At 36.7% G+C, this 27,254-nt stretch overlaps 1 long non-coding RNA gene across 1 annotated transcript in view; it reads left to right on the forward strand.

The window, feature by feature from the left end:
• LOC123583094 overlaps nucleotides 1-19,401 on the forward strand; it is a 74,153-nt gene extending 54,752 nt beyond the window's left edge. Inside the window, exons 2-3 of the long non-coding RNA XR_006704735.1 lie at nucleotides 1,033-1,278; nucleotides 19,200-19,401. This is a non-coding gene — a long non-coding RNA (uncharacterized LOC123583094). The remainder of the gene's footprint in view (nucleotides 1-1,032; nucleotides 1,279-19,199) is intronic.
• Nucleotides 19,402-27,254: the final 7,853 nt, after the last annotated feature.

Consider the following 27,254-nt stretch of genomic DNA (forward strand, 5'->3'; position numbering starts at 1 on the left):
GAAAGATTATTTTCATAGAGTGTCTGAATATGTATTTATTGATAAAAATAAATAGAAACAAAATATTGTGAACAAGATCATGTAACCTAGTTTGAGCATTGACTTCTTAGACATTTTAATTTGACATCCCAAGTATAAATTTATTTTTTAAGTTTTATTTATTTATTTATTTATTTATTTATTTATTTATTTTGAGAGAGAGAGAAAGAGAGAGGGCTGGGGGCCAAGAGAGAGGGAGAGAGAAAGGATCCCAAGCAGGTTCCACACTGAGGGGCTCACACTCACAACATGACCTGAGCCAAAACTAACAGCCCAACGCTTAATGGACTCAGCCACCCAGGCACCCCAATATCCTAAGTATAAATTTAAATAGAAAAGATATCAATAGTTTAATGTATACAGTAGAAGTCATATTTGAAAAAATAAAATATTAAAAGATTGTTATCCTGTGCATTTTCATGATATGACCTTCTCCCTAGTCAGCCCAGACACATCTGCTTCAAAGTGATTAAAACATTAGAATAGGAGTATGAAAGGAAAATAAAACACCAATATTCAGGTTATATTATAAATAAGAATTTTCACGAAGATATTAGGTTTGCAAGTCAAGCATTGAGGAGGAAGAAATTAGTTTGTAACTTTTTTTACCTCCCATTTTAACCAATCGAGATTCAAGTTCTGTGAGCCAGACAGCAGAAGGAAGTCTTAGGCTAGCAGGAGTAAATTACCAGACACTCTGAATCTGGATTTTTACACGGAAAGTAAGAGGCAAAGAAGCTGTCAGGTAGATGTCTTCATTTCTTCTCTCTGGGTTTGGCCTTCTGGAGTGAATGTATCAATTAGTTTGATCAGGTGAGGACAAGGACCTCTTGTCCAGTTCTCCATTTGGGACACTTGGAAAATACTGCCATGCCCAACACTGTGCCAGCTTGAGGTGCAGCATTTTGGTTACGAACATGGAGAAAAAAAAAAAAAGCCATAAGGAAAAAGAGTCTGGAATTAACTCGTATGCTTATGTTGGTCTCCACATAGCAAGATCCTTCTGTGGTGGAACGGAGTGACTGGACCAAGGATCCAGAAAGAAACACTGCCAGAGTCCGCACCACAATAAGAGCTGAGTAAGTAAGGAGCCATTGATCAAGCAGAGAAAATTTTCAATTTGTGTTCATCAGCCCCAGATGTCAGCAACAAATACCAGCTGAAGATCCTGAAAAAGACCAAGCCAAACAAATACTGCAGCAGACACAGAACACCCACTCTGCAGCAGACTGAAAACCAGTAAGTAACTGATCGACGGATCCAAAGACTCTCCCTTTTTCCTCTGTGTGTTTACAAAGGTCCACAACTGGCTCTGTCCCTGAGCTCAATTTAATGCCATCCTTAAGAATATCGAGTGCATGGGGAAAGTGGAAATAACAGTCAATATCTCATTTTCCAAGGACTACTTTCTTAGAGGACTGTTAAAATTATTGGATTGGATTAAGTTTTAAAGCAAATTGGACTAAATGTAGCTTTTTATTTTCAAGTAATCATAAAAGAAGTCAGAGCAATTATAGATCAAATAAAACAAAGAAACTACTTTTTTTTTTTCTCTTCTGATTATAATGTGAGCAACAGTGGCATCTCTGGGACACAAATATCAAATGAGCATAAAAAGGTATTGATATTGCAGAGGTTAAAGATTAAAAATACTCTAGAGGAACCAGAAAGGAGAACTAGAGAGTAACAATTATCAAGTTTTTTGGCCAAACTAAATCCTGTTTTAAGTATTTTACATACATACATTTTTTTTTTCTTTACCCAGTTACCTTTACTCAGTGTTACAACTGAGGCTAAAAGAGTTTAAGTGACATACTTGGTCTCAAGCTTCAAAATATTGACCTCGATATTCTTCTTTATAAACTAATCTGCTAAGGGATTATGTGGTATCAATCAAACACTTTATTTATATTCATATTTTAGTTGCTATATTATATTGTTATTTAAATAACTGTATATATAGGGGCGCCTGGGTGGCTCAGTCGGTTAAATGTCCAACTTCAGCTCAGGTCATGATCTCAGTGCTGGTGGGTTCAAGCCCCGCGTTCAGCTCTGTGCTGACAGCTGGGAGCCTGGAGCCTGCTTCAGATTCTGTCTCCATTTCTCTGCCCCTCCCCTGTTCATGCTCTGTGTCTCCCTTTCTCTCTATCAAATATGAAATAAAAAATAAAAGAAAATAAAAAATAACTGAATATATAATTCAAGGTGTAGGATTTAGTTATTTATAGAATCTTCTTCTATAAAAAAGTATACAATTGGAATGAAGTACCTCTGCCTATTATGGGATTCAAATAAGTAGATGCGTACAGGCATGAGAAGTTGAGATTGTAATTTGTTAGGAAATGTGAGTTGTAATTATTTTAAACCTAAATGACTATAAAACTAACTTTCATAAAATTATGTGAAAACAAAAAACACATTTATCTCTCCCCAAAGTTATAAGATAACTATATTGGAGGTTAGAGAGATGAACTAAATTTATTTGGGAGAACTTCAGTTCCCTGCAGTATTAGGGAAATAATACAATAAGCACACCAAACTTGCAATAGCATAAATTTAAGCTGCATGATGAAAATGAAAATAATTCCTATTGACTTTTATCAATCTTAATCAAATATTTAAGACTGGTGCCTCAGTCGGTTAAGTGTATGACTCTCTTAATTTAATGTTTATTTATTTATGAGAGAGAGAGAGGAAGGAAGAGGCAGATGGAGAGGAAGAGGGAGAATCCCAAGCAGGCTCCACACTTTCAAGCACAGAGCCTGATGAGCTGTGAGATCATGACCCGAGCTGAGAGTTTAACCAACTGAACCACCCAGGCTCCCGCATCCAACTTTTGATTTCAGCTCAGGTCATCATCTCACGTCAGGTTCTGTGCTGACAGCATGGAGTCTACTTAGGATTCTTTCTGTCTCAGGGCCTCTCTGTTCCTCCCCTGCACCCTCTCTTTCTCTCAAAATAAATAAATGAACTTTAAAAAAAGAGAATATTTAAGACCTCACAAAACAGCTTTTGATATATTCTCCATTCACTGAATCCTATCCTATCAGTAAAAGGTTTCCTTAAGTGGCCATCCCAAAGTTATCTATTGCACATGCACACACATACTTTCAAAATAGTAATCAACAAGTAAAAGTGTTTTATTATGATCATAATTGCAACTAAAGCTGGCATACATAGGTTTAGGAACAAACACAAATTACTTGTTAAGCCTTTAACTAAATTTATGGAAGTAGAAGTACTCAGGCAAATTTTAAACTGGCTACAAAGCATTCAGAGTGAAATGGTCAAAGGTCAATGTTTTTCCGGGAAAAGTTAATCATTTTGGTTAAGAGTGTCTCCTATAGCTTTCTATTAGTTTTTATTATATTCAGTGCATGTATTAAGCTACTGTTATTGATATCTTTCATATTCAAAAGGTAAGGTACAAACCGAATTATTATAGAGTATGTAAAAACTGTCTTATAAATAGTTAATAGAAGACGGTGTTGAGATTTTTCAAAGTTAGGGCTTTTGAAAGTTAAATCATCTGAAAAAAATTGAAATATATTATGAAAATTATTAGTTTTTAGAAGAATGCATGTTTAGTAAAATAACTAGAAGAAACAAGATAATATTAGAAAAAAAAACCTACTAGCTATGTTAGAAAAGTAACTTGTAGTTAGTTCACAAAGATTATTTTCCAATGTCAGGAATATATATATCTACATATATAAAAATATATATATAATTCTTTTGTAAAAGAACCTGATTCCAAGTGAAAGAGATTATATAGGAAAATATATTGTTTCTATTCTAACTTTAACTCTAAGTAAGTAAAAAGTCAAATGTAAAGTTTTTGGATTGAGGCTTTGGAAGCTGAGTTCAAGTTCTGATTTAGTCACTGAGTAGCCCTGAGTAAACAACTTAACCTTTCTGTGCCATGCTCAGCAAAACAAAAGTGTTTAGTTAGATCATCATCAAAGTTGCTCCCGACATTAAACATCTATGACTCTAGGACTTCCAAAAGTCTGGAAAAAATATAAAAATTCAGCCTAATGATTTAACAGTGAAAGCAAATACATAAGATCATGATTTTACTAAAGAAGATTTCTATGACTTCTGTAGTTTGCTTATGGCAGAGGGTGGGGGTTAATGGCGAATCAGCAACATTTAATTTAATCCTCTCAGACAAACATGGGTAACAAAGTGCCAAATAATTTCCCCATCTCATTTACTGAAATTTTGTCCGGATGTACAGTTTCATCCAGATGTACAGAACAGACAGTTCAGTTCTGGCTGTGCAGAGAGCAGTTGGTGAGGAGAATGGCACAGGCCCTGTAGCCCAATCCTGCACAGAACAGCTTGGAACACTGCATGTGCGTTGACTCTTCCCCTTTGCAGTAGGCATGCTCCCATGTAATATTTCAACGGAACAGAAACTGAAACTTTCTCTCCCACAACACACACACACACACACACACACACACACACACACACACACGCAACTTCGCTTTCCCTGATTCAGATTCTTCAGATTCTGGGCCATTTCAGCTGAACATTAAGAATCATTCCATTATCATCATCAGAAATTAGATAAATGTCACTCTTGTAAACGACTAAAGAATGAATTAAAGACATTTGTGTTCATTATTATTACATCAAGCAAGACACAATAGTCTTGTTCTCTGGATTCTTTAGTCATTTATTGAGAATTTACTGCAGTCGATAGTCTGTTGTATGCCTGTGGGGAAGAAGACCGATGGAGAGATGGCCCCTACTAGCAGAGAGTACCCTACTCATGCGTTACATAACATGTATTAATAACACACATGCATTAATAACAAAAAAGTACTTAGTAAAGTAGTAGTTAAGATGGAAGTGAAAGAAAACCTGAACCTAATTAAAGGTAAGCACACACAAAAAAAGGAATTTAGAGTTTCACAAATTCAAAGCATCCAGGGCCATTGGACTTCAGGTATGATTTGGTTCAAGGCTCAAGCAATGGGACCTGGACTTGGGTTTTCTCACTCTGTTTCTTTCTGTTTCTGGCTTTTTGGATACTGGTTCTGATCTCATCCCTCAGTATAAGATAGTTGTCAATAAATGCCAGCGAGTAGAAGAGTTTCTGCCCCTTACTGCAAAACAAGTACCCATGGACTGACTCTCAGTTGCCCAAATTTAAATATGCCCATATTGGGGCGCCTGGGTGGCGCAGTCGGTCAAGCGTCCGACTTCAGCCAGGTCACGATCTCGCGGTCCGTGAGTTCGAGCCCCGCGTCCGGCTCTGGGCTGATGGCTCAGAGGCTGGAGCCTGCTTCTGATTCTGTGTCTCCCTCTCTCTCTGCCCCTCCCCCATTCATGCTCTGTCTCTGTCTGCCCCCAAAATAAATAAACATTAAAAAAAAAAAATTAAATATGCCCATATTGGAGTAAACAATTGTGGAGCTGATTAATTCAATACCAAACAAATGATTAAAATTGAGAGACAGAGATATGCCAAAGGAAATTTCTGGAATTACTATACAAGGAAAATTGATGTTGAGTGATGGCAAAAAAAAAAAAAAAAAAAAAAAAAAAAAAATCCAAATGCCCCATTTAAGGAGCAGAGTAAGAGATAAGGCCCTCGATCTAAATCAGATTGTCTAGAGTTAAATGTGCTCCAAACTAAGAAATATTTTAATCTCGATAAGCCTTCTTTTCTCATGAGTTGAATGATGATAAAACCAGTATCACTAGCCTAAAATCATTTGAGGATTTTATAACAATCTCTGGTAAGAGTTGTCACAGACTTGGTATTTAGTAAGCAGTTCATAAAAGTAAACTATAATTATTCATTTCATTTTCTAACTGCTTCCTTTTCTGCAGAGTAAATTCTGTCCTTTATTGCCTTCAATGAAAACTTAAGTTCATCTATTGAATTTTAATTCCCTTATCATTTCTCCTTATCACAAACACCCCTATTGTCACCGAATTTTGAGATCTCTTTATCTTACTCTTGCATCTCAACCTTAGCCTGCATTTCTTATGACTGCTACATCATATTTCATAGAGTTTATAGCTGTTCAGACTAGATTATGCAACATTAAAAAGCAATCCTAAAATACTGATGGCTTTCAACAATAAATGTTGTTTAAATTCACATTGTACGATCACTTGGCTTTGCTTGGATCTGAATACTCTTCACAGTGGGAAACTGCTGGCTTGCAGTCAAGGAAAAACAGAAAGGTGAAGTTAGGAAATATCTTTCAAAGTTTCTTTCCAGAAGTGGCATCCATCACTGTTCATGTTTCATCAGCTAAAACAAAGCATGGTTAAGGCTGATGTCAACAGAGCAGGAATATATAATCCTTCTATACAGAATAGAGTTAATATTTTGATAATAAAATATGAAATCTGACACAGCAAGCAAGCTTTTTTTTTCCTTCTTTCTCTCACCACCTGAGAATCATTTAGGGGTATTTTTCCATCTAAATTTCACCCACAATACCTACTTTATTAAGATTCAGTTTGTGTGTTGGTTCACCAACTGTTTCTGTACACAGAGGTCAAGGAGAGAATGAAGACAGAGACAGGACACTCTAGATTGATAGGTGGCAGTTTTAGTAAGCGAGGACACTTACTTATGAGGCTTATCTTGAATGGCCACAAGGTGAGTAGATCTCCACATCTACTCACCAGAATCTTACAAATTTATATAGAAGACTAATTGGGTTAAGTCACATATACCATCCAGATGGCCTCAACACCTTACTCTCTCAAGACTATATCCTTGGAACAGCTCCCACTGTGGTAAAAGTAAGCAAAATGTACATTCCAAGAATAGAGGAGGGGGTGAGGAACCTTTGATTGCCTGGGTCTAGCTGTAGGTGAACAGGTGGTCACCTTTTCTGATGACTTCCTCCTCCTCCTTTAGTAGGTTTGATGAGATCAAAACTATTTTCATAATATTCTATGACATGAACTACCTATTTCACTGTGTTCACATTTGTGCTAATTGTCTAAAAGCAATGGTGGATAAAATGCCCAGTGCTTTATTACCAATCAAGGCAGTGGAATCAAAATATTCTATATATTAATTATTTTATTCTTCATTACCACTCTTTTTTTTAATATTTATTTATTAAAGGAGGAGCACAGAGCCTGAAGTCTTGAACTGAGATCATCAGCTGAGTCAAAATCAAGAGTTGGACACCTAACTGATGAGCTACACAGGCACCCCACTACTCTAATTCTTTTTAAATCAAATTACACTTTAATATACCCATAATGAAGTAGTAAATATTAGTAGTTCTATTTATTTAATTATTTTTTTTTATTTCATTTTCTTGAAGTTCTTCATCTGAACTTGAGCATACATCTATGTAATATTTTTTGGGATGAAATGGAAAGTTCACACAAGCATTTCTGCACATTGAAGTATGATGGCCTTCTTGAGGAAAAGCATTTGCACAGTTGAGTTGTGAGCTGAGCTAGCTGTTTCTTTCTTTTTCTTTTTTTTTCTTTTTCTCTTGAGTAGAATCACCATTTTTACTTGAACAAATGGCAGAAAAACAATGGTTATTGAGATTTGCTTATTTGGCAGACATTTTCTCAGAAATGAATGAAACAGGACTATAATGTTAATCAACTGACAACCAATGGCAAAATGTAAGCTTTAAATGAAAACTCAAGGTTTCGGAAGACTCCCATATATTATCCTAAGCTTGACAGCGTCCCAATAGTTCAACTTATCTGATGAGGTTGATAGAGATATTTATAACATGAGTTTCAGATGGTGAATAACAAAATGTATAAATATCTAAGGATCTCCTCAGCTTGGTAGACAAATGTTTTACAGGTAACATGTTTCATACATGGGTAAAAGATCCATTCAAAGGGCAAGATAGACCAGTGGGATTTAAATGTGACGGTACTAAAATATAATATATTTTCAGGTTCTACATTACAAATGACTATTAAGAAATTACTTGTTGGGGGAGTGTCTGAGTGACTCAGTTGAGACTCTGACTCTTGATTTCAGCTCAGATAAATGATCTCACAGTTCCTGAGATCAAGCAGTGCATAGGGCTCTGAGTTGACAGTGTGGAGCCTGCTTGGGATTCTCTCCCACCCTCTCTCTCTGCTCCTCCCTTGCTCATGCTGTCTCCCTCAAAATAAATAAATAGACTTTAAAAAATTACTTATTAAGTTGTTGATACCTAAGAAAAATATCCACAATTATCTGAAATGGCTATTACAATTCTCTTACTTTTTTTCAGTTGTGTAACTGTCTTCCTTTCATCCTTCCTTCTTATCCTTTCCCCTTTCTCCTTCCTTCCTTCCTTCCTTCCTTCCAATCTCTCCCTCTCAACTCCCCCTTCTCTTCTTTCTTTCTTTCTTTCTTTCTTTCTTTCCTTGCTTCCTTCCTTCCTTCTTTCTTTCAGTGTTTAAATTGAGCAACTAAAGATGTATAAATAATTATTGCTGACTTAAAAAAATAATTTAGGGGTAAGCAGGTATATTATTTTGTGTCTATTACACATTTATTCCATATATAACTATAAATCTATTTTGTATATTATTTTTATTTTGCATTTTAAATAATGTTAAAAATTGAAAGAGACTTTTATAATGAAAAATACACTAAAGAATCTGAGTACAGTTGTGGACTTGACAAATAAGCTGAAGACTCAAAGATTATTTGAGGCCTGTCAATATGTGTCAAAATACTAGTTGGGTTTGATCCTGTGGAAGTTTAAACACTAGAATTGTAGAAATCCAGTACAAGAAGGGACCCAAGTGGAGACTTGTTTCTCTTTTGTCACTTTATGACTGAGGAGTTTGACTGAGGATGTTTGGGTAACTCATTTGAGATTACACAAAGGGTATCAGAGTGAGGACTAGAAAGTAGTGTTCTGACATCAATCCAAAGCTAATTCATTTCCAGTCCAGCATAGGCCTTCCTAGAAGTTATTCATTACACTATGCTTCCCACTACTTTCAAGCACCCCAAATACTTTGTATGTAGACTTTGATATCTTATCACAGTGATTTTGTCTGCCAAACACTGGATCAGCACTGGTAGTGTTGTCATCTTTAGATACGAGTGTTATCCAACTATTTGTATTGGAATGTAGTACTATTTTGTTACTATCTAAAAGAACAGAATTAAAAAAAAACAGGACAAAAATACTACAACTAGTAATTGAAATCATTGGCTCATAAAATTAATCAATTTGAAGTAAGGAAAATTGTGCTTTTCAATCTGCAGCATCAGTGTTCACTCTGTTCAAAAAGTATTCAACGAATTCTTGTGAAAATGAATTGAACAAAAGTGAATTGAACTGAATTGAGAAGTGAGCTGCCCACACTGGAAATTGTGGTAACTCTATGAGATCATTAGGAGGAGTTGCAATTCAGAACATTGAATTATTTCTAAGAAACTACAAATGCTGACGTTTTTCCAACCCTGAGTTCTATTTGAGTGCTGAAATTTAAACCCATGTTGTACTTAGCATTCCAGAAGAAGAGGAGAATATCCCAGTATCAACTTTTTTTTTTCTTTCACTAGGTTAGGTAAAAAGATACTCTTTATTTTGAATAAAAATATTCGGTGCTGAGGGGCCACAGTAGGTTTATTGCGGGAAGGAGGTGAGAATAAGGGGTGCAGATAGTCTGGGAAGGACCTTGAGAATGTCCTCACCATCCAAGAAAGACAACTATCTTTCTTTTTACAATATTCTCCGGAGATGGGAAAAACCTATCTTGGTCTGAATTCCCTATAAACAAAGAAACAAACAAAACCCTGCCTGCTGTTAATCTTAAAACGTTTTACACAACACAGATGGTGGTAATGAAAGATGCAGTTGAATGCTTCTCTATTATTGAAAAGTTTTAAACTGTGTAATTGCTGTACTATTTCATTTCAACCATTTCTGTCACTTTAACAATATTTCTAAGACAAACAAAGAAATGTCTATAATAAATTATTGCAGGAGTATACTTGGTTTTCTCAAGTACAAATCTGATGAGAATGGAACTTTAATGATTCTGACTCTGTCTATTCAGTCTTACATGGAACCATTAGATCAACAAAGCCAGCTGTTTTTAAGTTCCATTAGGAGCCAGTATTAAAATAAAAGTAAATATTAAGTCTGAACCTAATTCTATTTTACAAATAATGTCGTTGATTTTTAAAAATACTTTTCCTGATTTATCTTTTCAATTTTAACTTCTTCAACTTGAATGTAAAATATTTTTTCCTTCTCACTTTGTGTGTCAAATAGTATGTGTTTCTCCCTGGAACTAAGATTCTTTGGGCTACCCTCACTACTTCAGCCACTACTTCCTACCCTCCAAGGACTCCAAAATATCTTAAAGCAGTATTATGGTAGGCCTATAGAGTGATTTTCTATTAATTTATTCAAGTATTTTATAAAAGTTCTATATGAAGTTTTGCTACTTCAGTAGCATCCTCAGAATTTGGGGATGCTCCAAAACATTTGGGTGGATGGAGATTTACACTCCTATCATATCAGATTTCAAAACCAGAAAGTCAAAAGTCAGCTTATATTCAACAAAAATGCAGAGAATGTGGAAGGCGTGTATACTTAGAACTTACTATTTGCCACATATTTCATACATATGAACTCGTATGATATCTCACTGATATCATGATATCAGTGTTAACACCATTTCACTTTAAAATTCTATACCTTCGCGGGGGGTGGGAGGGGGGCGGCGGGGGGGAGGGTTGCGCCTGGGTGGCTCAGTCCATTAAACATCCAACTTCGTCTCAGGTCATGATCTCACAGTTTGTGGGTTTGAGCCCTGCATGGGGCTCTGTGCTGACAGCTGGGAGCCTGAATCCTGCTTCAGATTCTGTATCTCCCTCTGTCTCTGCCCTTCCCCTGCTAGTTAGTTCTCTCTCTTTCTCCCTCTCCCTCTCTCTCTCTCTCTCTTAAAAATAAATAAACATTTATAAATTTTTTTTTTCAACGTTTATTTATTTTTGGGACAGAGAGAGACAGAGCATGAACGGGGGAGGGGCAGAGAGAGAGGGAGACACAGAATCGGAAACAGGCTCCAGGCTCTGAGCCATCAGCCCAGAGCCTGAGGCGGGGCTCGAACTCACGGACCACGAGATCGTGACCTGAGCCGAAGTCGGACGCTCAACCGAGTGAGCTACCCAGGCGCCCCAAAAATAAATAAACATTTAAAAAATAATAAAAATAATAAAATTCTATACTTTGGGAAAGTTAAGTAATATCTTCAAAGTCTCCCTGTTATTAATCAACAAAGCTAATATTCAAATGATTTTTTATCTTCTATTCATGATCTGTATTGTTTTCTCTACTATGCTCATTTCTCTGTTGACTTTATAGTCTCCAAAGATTCTCTTAGCTCATTAGATTTGGTAGCTACCTGTTTACCAGCAGTAGTGAGGTCCCTACTAAGTGTTCAAATAGAGCGAAAAGCAAATGACTATAGTTTTCTCTAAGAACCTTCTGACTTCTTCCTTTTCTAGCCCTGGTCTCTGAAGACTGCAAATGCCCTTTATATATCATTTACTCATAGACCATCTTCTGACCTAACCTATCCAGTTTAGCCCTTTAATTAGGAATTTTTACTTCAACCCCATTGTTTTAGCAACCTTCAAACTTTTTGTTCACATAAAGGCAATGCAGGAAAAAAAAAATTTTTCCATTAATATTTAGAAGGCTTAAAATTAATTTCCTCATAAACACCTAGGAAAATTAGTCTAGGCCAAAAAAAAAAAATGGTTGGCATTTGATGCATTTGAAATTGAAATTAATTTATTTGCAACTTGAGCCTGAGGAGATTTTTATCTTTTTGTGGTAGGAGCCATATATGTGATCAAGCTGACAGAAAGAAATAATGCGAGGCAACAATAGTAGTGGCTTAGTCAGGTAAGCAGCTGACTTTGGCTCATGTCAAGATCTCGCTGCTCGTGAGTTCAAGCCGTCGCAGGCTCTCTGCTGTTAGTGCAGAGTCCACTTCAAATCCTCTGTCCCCCTCTCTCCCCTCTCTCTTTCTCTCTCTCTCTGAAAAAATAAACAACACAAAAAATTTAAAAAGAAAAAGAAATCTAAGTGTCCAAAAATGTACAATTAGCCCATCCTGCATTCTCCAGAATATCTTGATATAGAGCAAGCAAATCAACAAATGATCAATTACAAAAATTAATTCCAAGGCACCTATAATCAACAGCAATTTCTTGGCAGCTCTAAAATGTCCTAATTTTCTGAAAACTTGTAACTATTTCTATGAGCTTTGTTCCACTAACCCTTTAAAAAATATTTTAAGCTCCTAATTGCTTGTATTAAATACCTTCCTGCTTAAATTATGTGTAATAATTTCTGTTTCTCTGGACAGACCCTGACTGTTAAAATCTGCTTGGCTTTCTTATAATTAAAACCACCTACTAAATCACCACTTCACAGGTATATATTTAATGTGATTACATAATCATATTCTCTAATAAAAGAATGTCAAATTGTAGTGAGCAGACAGGCTGAAAAAAATAGACCAGCCGATTTTTTTTTATCATTATTGTTGTTTATCATCATGTACATTAAAGAGCTATTTTCAAGCCAAAATAGCAGGACACCAAAATGGATTATAACTCCCAAGATTTTAATTTCTACTGCCTTAATGTTATTATAAAATGCCTCTGGATTACTAAAATGCTGTACATATCAATTAAAACAAAAAACAGAATTAATGTTACTAACTAAATTCATCTAAAAGCAGATAATAACATATAGTCATCAATTCCTTACGAAGTAGGATTATTTCTATATGCTGGTAAGATTAAATTATATTGTTAATTGCTTTAAGACATACTTCTAAAATCATGGTTTAAAATTTGGACATTCTTTAAACCAAATAATATTGACTACTATAATAGGCAAAGATGCATCTTAATTGCCTTCCAAATATTATCCAAAATAGAAATATTATAAAATCCTCTTTTTCACTGCTTTATAAAACATATTCAATATATAATTGGATTTTTCCCTCTGAATATTTCTTGAGGTATTCTCACAACATCTTTTAATGTCACTCTCAACAGTCTCTTTCTTTACTATCTTCCATCCACAACCACAAGCAGAGTGATTTTTCTAGTCAAACAAGATTATTTTACTCTTTTCTTGTAAAAAAAATCATTTCTAAGCTAGAGTTAAAATTACCAGGATCATAGACCTTCTGCAAGGCACATGTCAGCTGTGCATACAAAAGAGGCATAGAATATTTTCAACCTGACAGAAGATGGATGAGTGCTGAGTATATGACAGGAATTTCCATCTCCTTTAAATGCATAATATGAACATAACTGGCATATTTGTGAAATATTTATCTAGTCTGAGTTCCACTTTCTTTGGTCAGGATGTATTTTTCTCTACCTCCTTATATATAGGAAGACACAGAGAGAGCCCCATTAAAGATAATATCAGAGCATATCTGAGTCCTAATTACCCCAGCACTGCATCAGCATTCAACTGACTACATAATGAAATCAGTGTATGTTTTCATGTGGAAAGAGGCATGGAGAACAGTGCCCCACCACGCAGACATTCTGGCCTAAATGATCCAGAGCAAGGGAGACCAGCAATTGCCTGAAGATGACCAAATGCCACACAGCATTTGAAAGAGAAATTGTCAGCATCTCTATCACTTAAAGATAAGACATGAGATTGCAAGATTTATCATGAATAGATATTTTTACAGGTACTTCTTTAATAAAGATTTATTTTGTCATATATCCTTCTCTTCTTCCTGAGGCGGGGTCGGTGGGGGGGAACCACAAAACTTTTCCTAACCACACTTCAGGAAGATTATAAGAGCTAGTGAATTTTATGAGAAGTGGAGGAGACCTATCTCTATCTCTATCTCTATCTCTATCTATAACTTTAAGTTTATACTTAATAAATACATTAAATTCTTTATTCTATCTCTGTCTCTCTGTCATATATCTATTTCTCAAAGGAACTCAGAATAGAGAGCAAGGCAATATTAGTAAAGATATTGCTTAAATAAACAGAATTGTTTAGAAGTCCTACTCCTGTCCTGACTATAGGGGGAGTATATTTCTAACCAGTTAGTCAGTTTTTCTAATTCCACTGAGATGTTGGATTCATTGTGCATAATAAGGAATGTCCTTACTCAAAGCGATTGTGACGTCACAACCATTCCATTGTTTCTGAGCAATGTCTATTTTAACTCAGCACATTTCAAAATCAGCAATTATTGCAAAGGAAATCTGTATTGTTCATGACAGTTCCACTATTCTTCTCTAAAACAACGGAGACTTTATTAAAAGCAAAGTTGTATATGGCTATTTTTTTGAGCCTTTATTTTATTACCAGTAAAAGAACAAAACATCAGACAAGACTATTGTCTGATCCATCTGGTGCTATATTTCCTCCACACAAGCCTTGTATAACACACACAATATTTCAACCGCAAATGTTGTTTAGCTTTTAAAACAATTGCCTATCAAAGCATCCAGGTCCCATTGATAATGTAGCAAAGCCTTTCCTGCAATTGTGAGTCAGGAAATGCTGGCCCCCTTGGCAAGTCTCATATGTCCTGTTGCTTGTAATCTCCCTCCCTCCTTGCTGGAATGTGTTATTTTTAAGCAGCTAGACTAACAGGAAGAGAAAGTTGTTACTTCTTTTCATGTGATGGAACAACCAGGGGAAGGCAACTGTGTTTTAAGAATATGGGCTGATGAAATCTTAAAACCACTTACCAGGTACCAAGCTACCGCTGTGAGGGAAATCTCCAGTTCCAGGCATACTTTTGGATGGATGGTAACTTCCCCATTCCATAGCCCCAATACATTTTGCAGGCACCTGAAAACTGAAAAATAAAGACACAAACTGTATTGAAGGTGCATAGAACTTCATTGTTCTGTATTGCATGGATGAAAGAATGTGTTTCATTTTGCAGAGAACTACCCTGAAAATAAATCACTTTAAAGAGAACCACAGAAATAGAGACACATTTTATTTCATGATGATTACTGAATGTTGAACAAATATTCAATGGAACATTTTACTGACCACCATAAACAGAATTTCATAATTTGAAAAAGAAACACACTGTCTCATACTTACCTATGTAAAAACTAATATTATAGATTTAATCTATCAAATCTACTTATATTAAAATTAATCTGTAGCCTTACTTAAATAATCCCTTTTTTTGCTCCGTAAGAAAGTTTGCTTTAAAAAATAGATAAGTTTTGGGGTGCCTGGGTGGCTCAGTCAGTTAAGCTCAGGCTCAGGTCTGACTTCGCCTCAGGTCATGACTCGTGGTCTGTGAGTTCAAGCCCTGAGTCAGGCTCTGTGCTCTGGGCCTGAAGCCTGAGTCAGATTCTGTGTCTCCCTCTCTGCCCCTCCCCCGCTCATGCTCTGTCTCTCTCTCTCTCTCAAAAATAAATAAACGTTAAAAAAATTTAAAAAGTAGATCAGTTTTGGGGTACCTGGGTGGCTCAGTTGGTTGAACATCCAACTTCGTCTCAGGCCATGATCTCACAGTTCTTGAGTTCAAGCCCCATGTCAGGCTCTGTGCTGACAGCAGGGAGCCTGGAGCCCATTTCCAGTTCTGTGTCTCCCTCTCTTTCTGCCCCTCCCATGCTCATGTTCTGTTCTCTCTCTCAAAATTAATAAACATTTAAAAATAGAAAAATAAAAAATATATCAGTTTTAAAAAAGCAGAAAATATCCAAGGACATGTGGAATATGAAAGACATTTTTCCTCGCTCTTGAAGAGACAGAACATGTTTCTGCTTTAGATCCTTTGCTCTTGCTGTTCCTTCCTTCTAAAATGCTCTTTCCCCAGACTTTGGCGAGTCCCTTTCTCTCCCTTAATTAAGCCTCTGTTACAATGTGACCTTCTGATGACTGTATAAAATCACACACCCCACCCTGATAATCAGTCTCCATGTCTTTCCTCACTTTATTTTTTTTTTTCATAGCCTTTAACATCACTGATATATTCGATACCTTTATTTGTTTATTTATTTACAACTTCTCCTCATAAGAATGTCATTTCCATAAGAGTGGAGACTTTGTTCTGTTCACTGCGGCATCCTGAGCGCCTATGAGAGGGCTGGACCATGGCTGACAGTAGACATTCAATAAGCAAATGTGGAATGGTTGAATGAATTGAGTTCTAGGCACTTCCTCATTAAATTCTCATGGTGTACTTTTGGTTCTATACGTCCTACACATCCAAATAGTTCAAATAAGTTGAGACTATGTTATGGAACACTGTTGTCTAGTTTACATAAAAGATGTCACCAGGGGCTCCTCAGTGGCTCAATCAGTTAAAGGTCTGACTCTTGATTTCTGCTCAGGTCATGATCTCATGCTTCGTGAATTTCAGCCCCACATCGGACTCTGTGTTGACAGTGCAAAGCCTGCGTGGGATATTCTCTCTCTCCTTCTCTCTCTGCCCCTTCAGTTCTCTCTCTCTCTCTCTCTCTCTCTCTCTCAAAATAAATAAACTTAACAAAAGATGTCACCAGTATATCATAAATCCATAAGTCACACATGCAAATGTTTATGTGTGCATGTACCCATAAAGGTACTGAACATTACAAAAGGATCTTGGATGTAGTTAATTTAGCATTATTCTTGCCCTCCCCCACCCTTTATTTTCTCTGATAATTGAACATTAAATCATTATTGTTAGATAATGCAGCTGTCTACATCTGCATACCAAGGAGCCAACACCCTTTTAATTCTACAAACTTTGCTAATATTCATCTTCCCTCCATTGCTAGTAAAGGCCTTCAGCATCTAGCCCAGATTTAAAAATCCATTCATGGCACTGTTTTTTATTTTTTCTTTGAGAAGTCAGTTATAGATACTAGTAGATTCCAAGCTAATCGATTAGCATTTAGAACATTTCTAATATCTCTCTTCTGCCATCCCTTAGCACTTTTTAATACTTTATCTTAGAAAGTAACAGAAAAGGGTATAGAAATAAAAAATAAGTATTGAAGAGACACTATTTTATTGAAAGTGAATTCTTAACGTGATTTTTAAGTCCTCCGTATGGGTTCATCATTAAGGGGAAAAGAGAAAAGGCAATACTCCTTGCAACATTTTACCTATTTCAACCCATAAGGCTGGTGATCCATTAATTGCCTCTGGGTCCTCTTTCCTTTATATCACAATGAGGCAGAATTCAATACGTGGTGTGGTGCAGCAAGGAGGACAGTGAGTTTGTTGTTATTCTACCCTCCTCAGCAGCGAAAGGTTCTTCATATGAAGTCTCAAAGGAGTTAGAGGTTCTTCCAAATCAGCCATTGCTATTGGTTTACCTCTCCATACTGTCCTCATTCTCCCATTCCCACCCCTAAATGATTAACCAAGATTTCCTGCAGGGAGAAATTAAAGAAATAAAGAAAAGTTGCAAGAATGAGTTAAACGTTTCTATTTTCTTCAGGAGTCTCCACACCTGAGCTTTGGTTTGGCAAAACCCAATCACTAGGATGCAGTATTGTCATTTCAGTCACATGGGCCTCCAGCCCTCCCAGATGTTTGCACTGAAGACGCGCGGTTATTGAACAGTCAAGTGCCTGGAGCACCCTTATAAGACTTCGTTTAGCCATAACCCAGTGTGAACTCGTATGCCCATACCTATATCTAGTCCCTGCACAGGAAGCCAGTTTCAACTAAAACTTGAGAAAAGAGCAGCATCTTTTTATGCATCCGTTGATTCATCAACTCTGAATGTTAAATGCCTAGCACTCTCTCTTCTCCTGGCCTTGTTCTTTGCATACTGTCTACGGAGCTATGGTTTTGTTCACTGTCTCTGTGTTTTGTGTTTTCTTGTTGTCTTAAACCCTGACCAGTCAATTAGGATTCATATATCACCTAACTGACCACTCGTCATTTCCCCTTGACTTTCTCACTAACACCTCAAACTTAACGTGTCTCAAAGTAAAATCATAATTATCTTCTTCCCTTCAAAAAATGTTTTCTTGGAACCCCTGGGTGGCTCAGTCGGTTAAGTGTCTGACTTCGGCTCAGGTCATGATCTCACGGTCCATGAGTTTGAGCCCCGTGTCAGGCTCTGTGCTGACAGCTCAGAGCCTGAAGCCTGCTTCGGATTTTGTGTCTCCCTCTCTCTCTCTGACCCTCCCCCGTTCGTGCTCTGTCTCTCTCTGTCTCAAAAATAAATAAACATTAAAAAAAATTTTTAAAAATGTTTTCTTCCAGTGTCCTCTAGGTCAATACAAAGTACAACTATCCATCCAGATGTTTAATCCAAAATTCTAACTTGTCCTTACTTCCTCTCTCTTATTCATCCCATTCACAATCAAACACGAAGCTCTGTTGTTTATGTTTCCCTTATATTGCCAGAACACGTTCTCTTCTTTCTTTTCTGATTACTAAAAGCTCTCATTGAATTTTTTTTAATTCCAGTATTTACACCGTTTCTTAAATTCACTTTGCATAATATTTTCAGGACATATCTTTTATAAAATACAAATCATGTCTATCAATTCCATTGTATAAATCCTTTGTTTCCAATTTACTATGGAAACCAATTCAAAATTCTTAAAATGGCCTACAATACCCATTACAATCTGGCTCTCCCTACTTCTTTAATCTCACCCCTTAGCACAGTGCCCTATATTCTCTCAGCTTTCACTATAATTCCATGAATATTCCAAACCATCTGCTGGAAATGCTCTCCCAGGTTATTAAGACCTAGGTAATCAGCATGTATTGTTCAGAGGTCAGCATTAATACCATCTCCTTAGAGAAGCCATGCTGATTGCTTATGACATAATTTGCCACTACATTCTTAATCTTGGTAGTTTTTGCTTTGTATTATTTTTTAATTTTTTAATGTTTATTTATTTCTGAGAGAGAGACAGAGACAGAGTGCAAGCAGGAGAAGGGCAGAGAAAAAGAGAGACATGGAATCTGAAGCAGGCTTCAGGCTCTGAGACTGGAGCACAGGCTCTGTCAGCATAGTCTGATGTGGGGCTTGAACTCAGGAACCACAAGATCATGACCTGAGCCAAAGTCAGACACTTAACCCACTGAGTCACCTAGGCTTCCTGGATCTTGGTAGTTTTTAAAATTCATAACAATTGAGTATGTTATTCACAGTTTTGCTTAATTCCCAATTTCCCATTCTACTGCAAGCTCCATGAAGACATGAAATCATGCCAAGTCTCATCACCTGAATGTCTCAAAATATCTGCTGCAATGCCTGATATCTAGCAAAGACCCAAAAATTTGATAATTGAATGAACAGAAACAATCAACGAACAATTGTTAGAGCCAAGTCTATGTTCCCCAACTGATATTTCAATTTTATGAAGTCCATTCAAAATTCCAGCTGCTGAGAGGAAATTTGAGTAATGTCTCTTGGTGAGTCACTATACCTTTTTTTCATTTATCTCTGTTTAAAAGTGTTTTCAGTCTCAAAAAAAATTTTTTTCAGTAAATAGTCCTAATAAATAGCAGCTAATAAAAGAATGAATGTAGTAAACAAGCAATTGAGAAAGACAGACAAACTAAAGATAAATGGAGAGAAAGAAAATCTAAAATGACATTAAGAGACTCCTTGAATTTTGAATCTAGGGAAGGTCTAAAGAATAAGTATTCTATTGGAAATGTAGCAGAAAGAACATTAGATTTAGTTATTTAAAAACTAGAGATAAAACAGGCAAAAATAGTGCCTTCCTAGCTGGAGGAAGACAATAAGCTGGAAAATAAACAGATGGTGAGTATACCAAAGATCTAACCTAGAAAGGTGTGTATCAATAGGAAGAAAAGCATTATGATCTGTTATATATTTGTCACATGTCTCAAGACAGAAGCATCCATTAGCATCCTCACAGTGGACAATAAGTAGCCCAGTAGGAATGTCAAACCAGGAGGATGAGGCTTAACAGAGCAACACTATGCAGGACCATCCAGGAGGTTGTGTTGTTAAAAAATCACACAATGGCAAAGCTGATAAAAACACATCTGCTTTCTTTCCTTGAACACAAGACAATAAATGTTTCTAGCTAACTTCAAGTCTTACCCCTGGAAACTTTGATATCACATATGTGAAATAAATTAAGACAAGACAAAAGGAGGCAAATTTATTGGGACCAAAACACAAGCACAAATTTAGAAAGCTCAGCATGTAGATAATTGAAAGCAGTGAAGGAAATTGTTTCTAGATAGTGTTCTAATTCACATGGTTTAATTTTCAACTGATAAAGTATGGCACAGCCTTGACCCTGAAACATTTGATTTAACAAGCAAAGTGCTTTGGAGGAAAATGATGTCTTTCCGTGGCTCTCATAGGGAGCAAGTCTATTATACCACTCAGGTAGACTTTTCTAGGTATTAATTAGTTTTTAATTAATTTATTTTCATCATCAGGCTTTCCAAATTTTCTTAATTTTACTTCCTTATTTTAAACCCTTTACTAGTTTCTCATTGGGTATGTGCACCACGATGTGGTGATCTGGGTTTCTACCTCCCCCAACCCTTTCCCTCCCACTCCCCCAACTCGTTCCTTCTGCCTCTTCCTTGCTGACCTCTGAGCTGTCCCTTGAACACATCAAGTACATTCCTAGAAAAGGGTTTTTTATCTCCATTCCCTCTAATACAGGGGATCTTAACATTTCCCGCCCCGGAGCCCTCTCTGGAAGTCTAGCAGTCAGGCAAAGCCTAGAATGATGTTTGATAATGCATAAAATACAATTCACAGGATTTACAAGTGTAGCCAAGTATATTAAGATGAAACTACCTAAATGATTTTTAAGCTAAATGTGTTTAATAAAAACATATATGTTTCTGTATTAGTTTATCAGAATAACAAAGATCCAGTAGCAGATATAACAATGACCATAGTGTCAAAATAGTAGTGAGTGTAAATATTTTTTTTACAATATCCAAACACTGTTCTCTACAATGAAAATGCCTTGAAGTTATTTGGGTAACATTACCGCTGTTGCTATGACTCCTATGGATTCTTGATAAAATTCAAAATAAAACAGAATAGTAAATTGCAGTTAGAGATTAATAAAGTGACATTTTAATTTTTTTTCTAAATCAAGTTCATAGGCTACCCAAATTCTAGGGGAACATCCAGATTGAAAACTCTTGCATAACAGAACATTCTTTTTCAAGGTATCTACTCTATTCGCATCTCAAATCCTTTAATTCTCTACCTGAGTGTCCCTTATAATGACTTTTTCCCTGAGCAGCTTAGTAGAACAGCACCTTTTGTGTTAAGTTATTGCCTAGCAACCTAAAGCTATGTTATTTTTCTCAGTAGGATTATTCGCCCATTTTATATTACTCATTTATTTAGTATTTCAGCAAATATTTCACTAGTATTTCAGCTATGTACGGATAGTGTTTTTCTTCCTCCTTCAATCGCTGCCATGTCTCCAGCACTTAGAACAGTGCCTGAATAGATTGAGCCTTCAGTAGATATTTGTTGAATGCAGTGGATGAGTGAATGATCTTTTAGCATGCCCCATGAAATGCTTTAAGATCTCACTTCTGATAGTTTTGCTAGTTTCATCTGGCACTGCTCCCTTTCTGTCCTACCATGTCCCAGCCACCCTCATCTTCTGCTTTCAGGAAGAAGCAAGTACCATCTTGCCACAAAGCCCTCATCAAGACATCTCAAGCTCCCCAGAGTGGTTCTCCTTCCTCCATCCCTTTTTCACTCTACTTGGCCTGGTGAACCCCAAATCACCCTCAAGTCTGCGAACACTTTGCATGAGGAAGATCCCTCTTTACAAGTGTAATTTAATAATTATTTGCATAATCTGTCATTTAGTGTCTGTTGTTTAAGCTACACTATAGCTCAGTGGAAGCAAATCACTAGCATTTAGAAGTGCCCAACCAACATTTTTAGGGGTGCATAGGTGGCTCAGTTGGTCGAGTATCTGACTTTTGATTTCGGCTTGGGTTGTGATCTCACGGTTCATGAGTTCAAGCCCTGTGTTGGGCTCACACTGAGAGTGTAGAGCTGCTTGGGATTCCCTGTCTCCCTCTCTCTCTCTGCACCCCCCCCCCACCTTGAGGACACACATGCCTGCTCTCTCTCTGTCTCCCAATAGATAAATAAGCTTAAAGAAATAAAACCGAAGTGCCCGATCAATGTTTTAAAAAATAAAATGAATAAACCAAAGAAGTCACGGAGACCACCCTCTACAAATTCTTCTAAATGTAAAACTTGGAACACAATAACAAAGTTAGTTGGCCTAGCTTGAGCAATCACTGCTTGCACCTGTTGTCTTTGAATTAAATTCTAATGAGATGGCAGAGACCACTCATAAATATTTATGAAGAGAAGGAGTTTGGCACAAACTGCCACTGGGCTGCAAACCCCAAGTGATGTTATTTCTTGTTCAGTAGCTTTCCAGTATCACAGCCACCAGTTCCATCCTAAAGTGTTGCCAAAAATTTGATCTCCAGAAGGAGCTTCTTTTTTCTAGCTTGATTGTAAAGCCTGAATTTAGAACAGACTCAACATTTTCATATAATTTTATCTTAGGGGCAATAAGCTTCTTCGTTTTCTCCTAAAACCACTAATTTTTAGTAAACAGAATACTATGTAAGAGATATGTTTCATATAAAGTAAGCAGTGTAAACAAAAGGAACAGCACTCTCCTTTTTCTTAGTCCGATTGTTTACAGTCCTGGTTAGGAGAGTGATGTTGGATCTTAGGAGTGAAGAATATTCAGTGCAGATGTCTGAGTTAAAGGAGGATTTGTAAAAACCCAAACCAAACCAAGTTAACAAAATCAGAAATATTGTTGGAGTCCTCAAGAAGTGTAAGTTAATACATTTGAGGGGCAACTTCTAAATACAATTTCATGTCTTCAGAACACACTTTCAGGTTTTCTATCATCAATACAGATATTTTGTCACATTTCTTGAATATTTCATTACTATCTGTCTGGTTGTGATTAGCTGGTTAGAATGTTTTTTTATGCCAGTCCATTCTGTCCTTATTAACTGTCATAAGACTGTACCTCGGTGCCAGTATTTGGCTAGTGTTCTCACAAAGTAGTGAAAAACTGATAGTCTCATCAACGAACAAGGCAGAAGATGTCAGTATTTTTATAATACAAAAAAAAAATTCAGGAAAGTTAAGTAGATTATTCTGAATTTTAATTCCAGGTAATTATTTGAGAGCAGAAAAATAACTTAATTAGTGTCAACATTGTTACCTGGAAGTAATTTTTGCTTATATCTAACATTCTAGAAAATGAAGCAAACACACTCAAGGATCTCTTCAAAGTCACAGAAATATTGATAGTTGTAAGAGATAATTTTTTTTCACAAATTTGGAGCTATTATAGAGGGTTATTTTAAAAACACATAAGCCTGTTATTGAGATGGTTACTAGTAAAATGAATTAAAGCACTGAAAAGAAAGAAATTATTTTGGATAAAGATTAATTGATATATTCATGAATTATTTTTGTAAGAGCTTGGAGCTTTTAATAAAAATTTCCATGACAAATGGTATACCCTGTCAGTATACCTATAAAAGAGAGATGGTGATTAATGATAGCATTCTACATCTCGGACCTGGGTTCCATTGATCATAGAAAAGTCATGACACTGTTGCGTTTCACTAGAAGGAGCCCCGTGCTTGGCCTGTTCATGTGTTTGCGTGCACATATATAATTGGCACTGGCCATTGTTTAGCGAACTCTATAATGTGATCACTGAAGCAAGAGGCAATTTTGCTCTGTATATTCATACCCATACTCACAAACATTCCTTCTCTCTTTCACTCTCTGTCTCTCTCACAGATACACATACACACGTAGGTTCACAAAGCTAGTTTTGAGAAAAGGCAGGCAACAACTTCTGTAGTTAAGTTATCTACACTGCACAATATAAACAACTAAGCTTCATACCAGTAGGAAACAAGTGATCAGTCGTTTCTTAGCAATGTACTGATTTTGAAAAAAAATCTTTTTGGTTCATCTTTGTAAAAAAATATTTGCTTATGGATAATTTTTGCAAGTCCAACTGTGAGTTTTGCTCACTTGTGCCCATCTGCATGCAATGCGTTTTGCTCATTGAGTAAGAAATCAGTTGCAAAACAGCTACTTCTTGAAATTAACATCTGAAAAGCCAAACCAGTAATCTCTCTCATCAGCTTCAATATATTCCATTAATGTCAATCATGTTCTATGTGGCAGATATTTTTTAGGCAACAGGAATATAAAGCATCTGTAAGGGTGGAAGAGAAGGAAGTTTATATTAAAATAATAGGAGAAGCAAACAATTCTGAAGAGGCAGTGATTAACTCATCTTAAGCAGGGAAAAGAAGGGCTCAGAAAGAATTGTACATTTGAATAAGAGTATATATTTTGGGGAAGGATAAATTGACAACAGGGTAATAAAGCATTAAGACCATGAGATCATCATATCCCCTTTTTGAACCAAGATCACAGAGTAGCATCCGGATATGCCAGAAGGAAGGGAGCGGGGAATAACATATATGTATGTGTGTATGTATATATGTACACACACACACACACACACACACACAGCATGTCAAACTAGATGACATGTTAAGGAATAAGTCATGAAACATGAATACATATTAAATCACCTATGTACTTTTCAAGAGAAAAAAAGTAAACCACAGTACTATTTATTCCTCACCCATGTAAATAGCAGACCAACTTCATGAAGAAAGACATTTAAATTAGAAATCAGCTTGAGCACCTTCTCATCCTGTTTGATCTTGTTGCCTCTACTCATGCTGGTGGCTGGAGGGCCTGGTCACAGGTTGCATAGACTGTGTTCAGGGCCTCCCAGACCCACTTTGATGCTGTTTTACCCAGGAAGACACTCAAGTAGAGAGACATAGAACAGTATGTTCAAAGCACGTGAATAGGTTGAAATGGCCATACCTTCAAACATATTTCATAAGGATTCCTATTATTTCTGACCGAGGCAATTTGATTGGAATAGGTTGCCTCTGTCATGGTGGGAATGGGCAGGGAATGTTGGAGAAAGGGGACTCAGTGCTTTCTTTTGTCTGTGCTGTTTTCTAAGGAATCTCCCCTAAGAAATGAACTAATTTCAGGGTTTTGTTTTGCCATTCAGATTATTTAAACTAAGGTTGGAATCTCTGGAAAATAAAAAAAGATTTGGAGAGATTCTCTGGGGAAGAAAGGAATGAAGCTGCTAATAACCAGGAGGGTTTCAGTGGGTAAAACTAACAGAATTTCAAAATATACCTTAGAGAATTTTCCTGTAAGGTGGGCATCTCTCCCTGAAATCTTTAGTTAAATCTGCATTACTTGCCATAACATACTATGGTTGGATTGTTGGCTTTCTAACATGTCATTGTACGAACCACAATGTGAAGTAAGAGCTGAGAGTATTGATGGGAGGCCAAGCAAATATGGATTTTAACTGGATTTTGTAAATTATAAAGTATTATGTTCTTTATTGAAAGAAATATAAGCTGTTAATTAAATATGAACAATTATATATGAAGCTTTTACTAGACACACGTTAAGAAAATAAACTCAATCCTGCACTGTTTAGAATATAATTAAAAATGCTGAAATAAGGAATTCTAATGATAAAAAATATGTTTAATTTTAGCCATTTTTGGTGGGATAAAGAGATTTCTTGCCTTTTTTTTAAATTTTTTCTTTTCAGAAGGAAATATGACGATGCTACATGTAGCCAACAAGTCTTGTTTAGAACATGGCCACTTTGGGGCGCTTGGGTGGCTCAGTCAGTTGAGCATCCTTCTCTTCATTTCAGCTCAGGTCATGATCCCAGGGTCATGGAATTGAGCCCCCTGATGGGCTTAGGGTGGAGCCTGCTTAGGATTATCTCTCTCTCCCTCCTTCTCCCTTGCTTAGAATTTCTCTCTCTCAAATTAAAAAAAAAAAAAAAAAAAAAAAGTTAATTAAAAAAATAATAAATAAAATGTAGCCATCTTGTTTTGTTTGTATTATAATAATTTCTTTGTGAGTCCTTACTATGCTCTTGTTAATATATCCTGCAATTTTACACAGGGATTTAATGAAGAGCTTTGAGACACATCTGTGTTTTATAGGTGTGGATGCTGAAGTACCCAGAAGAGAAGTAGGAAGCATTCCCACCATCCCAGGGAGACAATACTGCTAAGTGAGGATTCACACCTAAGCCGTTCACCCCTAGTCCACATGCTTGCTCCAACAGTGCTCTGCCAGGTCAGGAAGGGAGCTGCGGTTGGGGGCTGGGGTACGGCCAGGAACCAGCCCCGGAGGGGAGCTGCAAGGCTGCCTGTATGTGAGGCTTGAAGAGAGCAGCCCAGTATCAAGACTCAGGTTCACAGTCAATATACATCCAAAGTTTAATTGAAATTGTAAACGCAAAATGACATGTTTTGTTTTTTCCCTCTAGCGAATGCTAGCTATCTCCCATGCAGAGTGACTGGTACAACTTCAGCCAAGTTATCTACAAATAGAAACAATTTCAGATTCCTCACACGTTAGTATTTCACAATAGAAATTTTGTTTCATTTTTCTTTTATTCCATATACATGTATGGTGCACATATACATTTTGTATTTGTCTATGTTGTGGGTTCCATGTCCATTACTGCCAAGCTGAGCATCTTTTCTGAGAGAAGTATCTCTGAAAACGTAATTCCTAAAGTTATTTTTTTTTAATTTTATTATTTTTTAACATTTTTAACGTTTATTTATTTTTGGGACAGAGAGAGACAGAGCATGAACGGGGGAGGGGCAGAGAGAGAGGGAGACACAGAATCGGAAACAGGCTCCAGGCTCTGAGCCATCAGCCCAGAGCCCGACGCGGGGCTCGAACTCACGGACCGCGAGATCGTGACCTGGCTGAAGTCGGACACTTAACCGACTGCGCCACCCAGGCGCCCCTAAAGTTATTTTTTAAACAGTCTTTAGATTTTAGTTATTTTTTCATAATCTTCAAGGAGCTTTGCTGGTTACTTCTCTTCTGCTGTTTTTGTGGGTTTTTTTTTTGTCTCTTTTCGCTTCCTATACTGTAAAACTAACTTGTAGATGTTTCTCTCTGCCTTTTCAGAAACACCATGACTCCTCTCTGCTACCAGTTTTTCAGTGTTGCACTAAATTCTCGTTTGGGGCGGTCTTCATTCCTGCTTTCTTTGGGTACGAACCCTGAGTACACCACTAACCTCAGACCTGTCCCAGACTGATTTTCAGCTCTCA

The sequence above is a fragment of the Leopardus geoffroyi genome, chromosome B1, assembly GCF_018350155.1.
Source record: "Leopardus geoffroyi isolate Oge1 chromosome B1, O.geoffroyi_Oge1_pat1.0, whole genome shotgun sequence".
Classification (NCBI taxonomy): Eukaryota; Metazoa; Chordata; class Mammalia; order Carnivora; family Felidae; genus Leopardus; species Leopardus geoffroyi.